Genomic DNA, 7,425 nt, shown 5'->3' on the forward strand with positions numbered 1-7,425 from the left:
GGGGGTTGCTCACAGCAGTCCTGCAGGAGAGCAGCCGACGGGGGTGAGTGGCAGCAGTGTTCTGGCCGTGTGTGGGCCTCCTGCATCTCCCTCAGTGGCAGGCTTGGTCCGAGGCAGCACACCCAGCTGTACGGGGCAGGCCCTGGGCCCATCTCACGGCCAGGAGGAGAAGAACAGGCTGAAGTTGCCCCCTGGGAGGCCGCACTGGACTGCAGCCTCCACAGTGGCCAGGAGTGTTGGGGGAGGCCCAGGCCTGTGGCAGATGATGCCACGTGGCTGCTCAGGTCCCACAGCCCTGCTGGTTCAGATGCCAATGCTGCGTGGACTCCGAAGCCTCGCTGGCCTGACGCCTGGCCCTCCCTCTACCCCAGCCAGGGCCACGAGTGCTGTGCTGTAGAGGCGACCCCCAGGCAGTGGTGGTGGCAGTGGAGACAGCCTGACCTCCCTCCTGCACACCCTCGCTGTCCCTGCTGCGTGGAGCTGTCCTTGCACTGGGCCACGGGCTGGTGGCAGGGACAGCAGCCAGAATCTGGCCTGCCCTCTCTGGACCTCCTGTGCCCCCGTCCCCATCTTGTGAGGGTGGGAGGGGTCCCCTGGCCAGGGCCCCATCAGGCACCTTCCGGCCTACCTGGGACAGAGAGAAACAGTACGAGCAGCAGAAGCTCAGCCGGGCTGAGCTCAACCTCTGACCCCGCAAGGAGTGATTTGGGGACTCCCCTGGCCTCAGTTTCCCTCATCTGAAACAGGAACCTGGACCACATGTCCTTGGAGCCTCTGTCCACGCCACAGTCCTTGATCCACGCTCCAGAGGGCTTGGCAGGGAGCCTGGTGGGATGGTGCCCCGTTCCCTCGCCTTGGCAGGGAGCCTGGTGGGATGGTGCCCCGTTCCCTCGCCTTGGGCTGGGAGCTTCGCAGGGGGAGCAGCTTCTGTGTGTCATGCCAGGAGCCTCTTGGAGAAGGCACTGTGTGCCACCCGCCTCTCCCGGGAGAACAGGGCTGGTAACACAGGCCTGGCTCCCTGAAGACAGTGGGGGAGGCATGGCCAGAGCTGCTTCCCAGGCCAGTTCCACCTACCTCTCGCCCGAGAAAAGCCCTGTGCAGAGCAATGGCTCACAAGACAGCAGCCCAGGGGGCCCTGCCGGTCTCAGAAGAGAAAAGGGGAATAGGAACCCTTCACTCTTTTCTCTCTGCCAGCCAGGGTTCCAGGGCTCTGGGGCTCCATGCGGGGTTGGGGGTCACACCTGTGTGGATCCCGGGAATCTGACAAAAGGCTGTGCGGCACCGTCTTGGCTGTGGGGCCAGTCCTGGGTGCCCAGTGCCTGGGACCCCCATCCGGGCAGCTCAGTGGCTCCGCACAAGCATCCTCCCGCAGGGTCAAGCAGAGCTGTGGTCGTTACAAGGCTGCCTGGCACCCCAGCACCTCGGCCCTCACTGCCCACATGAGTCTGCTAGGAGCCCTACCCCGGCCATGAGCTCGGGAGGCCGGTGCCCCTGGGCTGGGCGCAGCGCTGGGCAGAGACTCATGGATCTGTTGAGTGGACGGACAGACACAGCCCACAGGTGAGCAGTGGCTTTGCCAGTGCGGACCCATGTTCCTGCAAGGCTGCTTTAAATTGCTTTTTGATAAATTAATTTCCCACTGACTTGTTATATTTTCTGAAACACTTTCTTTTTTTTCACTCATGATTGAGCTTTCCATCGGCCGTGGCTCTCACGCATAGCAGGCACCTGCAGGCTGCCTGTCTTTACCACACGTGCTCCCCACTCATGGAATGTGGAGAGGCCACTGCGAGGGTCGTCCCTACTCAAGGAAAAGGACTGGGCTGGAGGCCAGAGCCCAAGTGGAGTTAGAGCTCCACGTTGGCCGTGGCTGTGCGGTCTTCTTCTTGGTAGGGTGTTGGTCACTTCTCAGGGCACCCAGCTGGAGCCTCGTTCACTGTGAAGTGACCACAGGTGCCTGAAGAGGAGGCACCTGCTCCTTCAGACCCCTCTGCTCACCAGGTACTGGGCACCTCTCGGGAGCTGGAGCTCTCAGTCAGCAGACGCTTGGCGGCCAGGGACAGTCAGGCCTCAGAGCAGAGCTGGAAGGGAGATGGTGTCAGACAGACATCACGTGGCTCTGCAGGACCCGGGGCGGGGACCTCCAGGAGGGAGAAGCTGGGCCGTGTTTGTGGCAGGTGGCCGGGAGGATGCCCTGGGGACTTCACAGCTGTTGTTGCACCCCTGAAACTCACTCTGCCCAGAGTCCTTAGGGAGTCCATGCTGCACAGGTGTCGGGGCCACCGTGCAGTGCTGTCAGAGTCACTGTGTACAGTTTAGCTCAGTGCTTTGCTTTGAGATCAGCCAGGCAGGAATATTTACACCACAGTAGCTGGCAAACACTGCACACGGGCAGCCGGGCATTGGATGGGCACCCTGGCGCTGGAGATTTCACTGGCCAGACCCCCACCCCCAATTCCACAGGAAACCCAAGAGGGACCGTGCTCATGGTCCTGTCCTGGTGGGCTCTCAGTCCATTCCTGGGTCACAGGGGTGCCCCATGCAGGCTGCTCCACAGGGACCCCACCCCGGGTGCCATGCTGGCATCTCCCCCAAGTTCCTGTGTGATGGGCATTAACACAGCGAGGACAACACCTCCCAGGCACCCATGCTGGACGTGGAGCATGGATGGGAAGCTGCAGCGTGGCTGTGAGTCCTGACGGCTGCTCATTTCGTGGGCCAGCCCTGCCCATCCCCACCTGCAGGGTCAGGGAGTTGCCTGCTGCTGCCGCAGAGGACGAGTGATTGGAGGCACCTGTGTTTTCAAAACCAAAGCAATATGCAGCTGGATCTCCCTCTGGGACCTGAGGATCTTTGGATGAGAAAGGCCCAGGCTTTCCTCTGCTGTCTCCTTTTTCCGAAAGTTCTTGGCTAGTGAATCGGTTGTGTGAAATTTTTTCCAGGCCAGGATGATTTCCAGTTATTTTACGACATTTGCAAACTGTTCAATAGCAAATAAATCTTTGCTGTGATGTTTTCCAAGGAATTTCTTGTCTCCAAGCAGCCCTAACTGCTTTCTTGCAATGCTGTGAAGAGAACGGGCAGCCTCGGCGCACCCTGCCTGCAGCATGAGGAGGGCCGGGGACACGTCTGGCTTGCCCAGGCCCTAATCCTGCAGGAGGCCTGCGCTCCAGGCTGGCAGCAGGTTCCTGGCTCAGGGCTCTGTGACCTGGATGTTGCAGAAATGTGTGCCCCATGACAAGCACCTTTGGGAACCGGAGCTCAGATGCAGCCGCACCACGGCGCACCTGTGAGGCAAAGTCGGGATGGCGCGGGGCCGGGCCCCTCCTCTCACCCCCACGAGATTAACATGGGCTCGTTAGCTGGTCTGTCAGCGCTGTGGCTGCGTGTCCTTCCCATGCTGGCCGACGACTGTACCTCTGGCCGACCTGGTCTGTGGATAGAGACCCTGAGGAGACTGATGGTCCAACAAACACAAAGCAGCATGCAGACCTCACTGGCTGAAAACATTTGTAGACAAGCCAATAGTCATTTTACAGTTTTCTCTGTGAAAAACTGGGTGTTAATTTCACGTTTGTGCCCATAAAGGGCTGATTCTGGAGATCTTCCCCGAACAAAGGGGCTTCCTGCTCCACCAGTGAGTTCTGCTTTAAAAACAAAACAAAACAAAACAAAAAACTGACGAATTCATTCTCAGGAGATGCCCTCCCAGTTTGCGTGAACATCCGTCCACACTGTCAGCTCACACATGCCGGGCAGTGAGTCGCTTGTGTGCCTCTCAGGGACAAAAACAAGGCCCAGAGGCCTGTGGGCACCACTACACAGCGTTGGGGCCCCGGCCAGCGCACCAGGGCGAGGAACAACTGAGTCATGTCCGCAGGTGACACCATCACCAACCAGAAATGTCCGTGAGCATTCATCAGAAAAACACGAGGATGGATGCGTCTCACGTGTGATGCCTTCTTACCAAACTCGCAAAACCGTCCTCTTCCCCACCACAGAGGGCGTCCAGCCGGGAATACGAGAAGAGCTCTGGCCTGTGCACCAGGCGGGCAAGTGCCCCAGAGACACATTCCCTTTCTCGTCCCTGGAACTGTGAATAGGAAGGCGATGAGTCGCTGTTCCCTGGATGGCAAATGCAATTAAATTAAGGATGTTAAAATAAGGAGATTTCCCTGGGTTACCTGGGAGGGCCCTAACTGCCATCACCAGCATCCTACAAGGGGAAGGTCGAGGGATCCGGCTGACTCAGAGGAGACGCAGCAGGGAGAGGGGAAGACTCCACCCTGAAGGGCTGAGTGATGCGGCCACAAGCCAAGGAGCTCGGACAGCCGCCAGGAGCTGGGGGAGGCAGGAAGGACACGTCCTGTGGCCTCCAGGGACGTGTAGCTGGCACCTTGACTTTGACCCATGACACTGGTTTGGACTCTGGTCTCAGGGCTGTGAGAGAATGAGCTCCTGTCACAGCAGCTGCAGGAAGCCTGGAGGCCCTGCATGCTCTCACGGACTCTCCCTCCCTGTGGGGAAGGCCTTGGAGTGACCCGTGGCCCTGCAGTTGGACTGATCTTCTGACACCATTTGCTTTTCCTTCTATCCCCGGAACAACAGAACTGACCAGGCAGGGCCATCCTCTGTGCTGTGTCCCTTCCCCAGAGCCTCCTAGCCATGCCCACGCCAGCCTCTCCAGCCTGGAACGCCTGTCCCATGTCTGCAGGGCAGGGCTTTCGAGCCTCACCTGGAAGCCACATGTTCAGGGCCTGGCGCCAGTGAGATGTGCTTCTGGCCCTCACCTGGGAGCTCCTTGCTCAGGCGATCCCGGTGGGGTAACCAGGCAGTGAGGTCGGGGAGGGGGTCAGGAGGACCCTGCTTCTGTGGTGTGGCCCGGGCTCTTCCTGACACCACCTGGTTCCCTGGAACCAAGGACGACAGTTGGGCGACTGCTGTGGCCACGGAACTGCACAGGTGCCCTGCTGTCTGAGAAAAGCCAGGGGTGGCCACCATGGCCTCCCCGCTGCTGGGGTCTGTGGCCCCGCCCCGGTTGGTCAGCTCACCAGGTGGGTGCTGTGGAGCCTCAGTTTTCCGGTTTTCTGAGCAGCCGCCTCTGAAGAGCATTCTGGAAACTGTGCCACTGAGGCTGCTGCACTTCCTCGCCCACACTCCGTGACCACCCCTTTGTCCAGGTGGACCCTCTAGTCAGAGGAGCCAGGGCTCAACGGAAAGCTGTCCTGGGCGTGCACCCGAATGAACTGAAAACCTGTATTCACACAAAACCTGGGAGTGAATGTGGAGAGAGGGTGTGTTTGTAACCCCTACGCACTGGAGAGAGCTCAGGTGCCCGTCACCAGCGAGGGGATAAAACAGCTGTGCCCCCCCACCCCACTGCGGGATCTTGGGGGCAAAAGGCACGCGCTGGCCCTTCACAGCACAGGCGAGTCCTAAACGTGCTTTTCTAAGTGAAGGAAGCCAGACGGGCTGCATCCTGTGAGACCTCATTTCTGTAACATTCCGGAAAAGGCAAAACTTTGGCGACAGAGCAGAGACGTAAATCAGATCCAAAACCAGACCCTGCAGATTTCCGCGGCGCCTCAGCCCAGGCTTCTGCACCAGCCAAAGCCTGGACCCCGGAAGCACTCACGGCGCCTCTGCCCCGGGGCTTCTGCGCAGGCGGAAGCCTGGACCCCGGAAGCACTCACGGAGCCTCTGCCCCAGGGTGTCTGTGACTCCAAGTGCACCCCGAAGAAGAAGCCCCCATCACTTGTCCGGGGGGCCCAGCAGTAGGTGGCCAGGCCGGTGCCCCTGACCACACGCTGAGGGCGCTCTCCACCCTACTGGCTTCCTTTCTTGGCGCAGTGGCTCCTGCCCAGTGACTCACACACAGAGTGGCAGGAAGCCAGGGAGGACGGGCTGGCAGAGCTCTGAGCGAGGAGCGTGGACACCAGCCTGGGCCAGGGCCTGTGGGGCAGGAGAGGCCGGGAGGCAGCATGGGCTCTGAGGCTGGGCCTTGGCCGCTCTCGCTCAGCCTGGGGCCTGGTAACAGCAGGGAGGTGCACAGGCATGGAGGGGCATCCGGGCAGGAGCTGTGGACATGGGACACACCTGAGAGCATGTGGCCACCAGGGGCCCACTTGCCAGGATGCAGCTGATTTGTGGCCCAGCCAGAGCTGCAATTGGGGTCTTCTGAATTCCCCAGCCTCATGGTCCCAACCCCCCAGCCCACAAGTGTCTGCAGAGGAAGGTGACCTTGGATCCAGCCATGGCAGCAGGGGGTGGGTCTGGCAGCCCATGTCCCCGTGTGGAGGTCCTGGGAGGGCACCCGTGCTGGGGCAGTGGATCCCGAGATGCTGAGTTGGGGCAACCGGCCTGGAGGCGCTGCTCCGCACCCCCATACCTTGGTCTCAGCCCTGAGCTTGCCAGGACAGCCAGCTGTGAGTGCGGCCCAGCTGGAGGCCCAGCGCCCCACGCAGCTACTGAGTCAGCCCTGCTACCTGGGGGCTGCTGCTCCTTCAGGTAGTGTTGTCCCAAGCCCATAGTCAGTCCCCGCCTGGGGTCTGTCGTCTGCCCTGCTAACTCTCCTGTGAGGGGCTGGGCACGGGGGCTAAACGCCTGTGTCTGCCCCTGCCCCAGCCCCCTTAGGCCTCCAGGGACTCGCTCCAGAAAGCCCAAGAGCCAGCACCACCACCAGCTGGTCTGTCCTTGCAAGAGGCCAGGTGATGTAGCCTTGAAATCCAGGGGCTGGGGAGGGGGCTGGGGAGGGGTTGAGGGAGCTGGGCAGGGGGCTGGGGAGGGGGTTGGGAGAGATTGAGTAGGGGGCTGGGGAGGGGCTGTGGAGGGGCTGTGGAGGGAGCTGGGGAGGGGCTGTGGAGGGAGCTAGAGAGGGAGCTGGGGAGGAAGCTGGGGAGGGGGCTGGGGAGGGAGCTGGGGGGAAGCTGGGGAGGGGGTTGGGGAGGGGCTGGGGAGGGAGCTGGGGAGGGGCTGGGGAGGGAGCTGGGGAGGGAGCTGGGGGGGCTGGGGAGAGGCTGGGGAGGGAGCTGGGGATGGAGCTGGGGAGGGAGCTGGGGGGTGTTGGGGAGGGAGCTGGGGGGGGTTGGGGAGGGAGCTGGGGAGGGAGCTGGGGAGGGAGCTGGGGAGGGAGCTCGGGAGGGGCCTGGGGAAGGGCTGGGGAAGGGGCAGGGAGGGGTTAGGGAGGGGGCTGAAGAGGGACCTGGGAAGGGTTGGGGAGAGGGTTGGGAGAGACTGGGGAGGGGGCTGGGGAAGGAGCTGAGGAATGGAAGGGACAGAGCCAGACCCTCCAGCCACCCTCCAGGCTGTCTCCTCATCCTCAGAGTGGGCAGAAGATCCCTGCCCTCCCCAACTCCCTGCTGTGGGGTCAGCTAAGACAATGAGTGCGGGATTCTCCACAAGAACAGCCACCTCTTAACAAAATAA

General features: G+C 61.5%; 1 long non-coding RNA gene across 1 annotated transcript; it reads right to left on the reverse strand.

Annotated features, from left to right (window-relative positions):
- Positions 1–1,631: 1,631 nt before the first annotated feature.
- On the reverse strand, positions 1,632–4,332 carry LOC117097197. The gene is made up of 2 exons (XR_004442857.1): positions 4,185–4,332; positions 1,632–4,093 (listed from the first exon to the last, which is right to left on the reverse strand). It is a non-coding gene; the product is annotated as an uncharacterized LOC117097197 (long non-coding RNA).
- Between the last annotated feature and the right edge of the window lie 3,093 nt (positions 4,333–7,425).

This window comes from Trachypithecus francoisi, unplaced genomic scaffold, assembly GCF_009764315.1.
Source record: "Trachypithecus francoisi isolate TF-2019V2 unplaced genomic scaffold, Tfra_2.0 Contig00090, whole genome shotgun sequence".
Lineage (NCBI taxonomy): Eukaryota > Metazoa > Chordata > Mammalia > Primates > Cercopithecidae > Trachypithecus > Trachypithecus francoisi.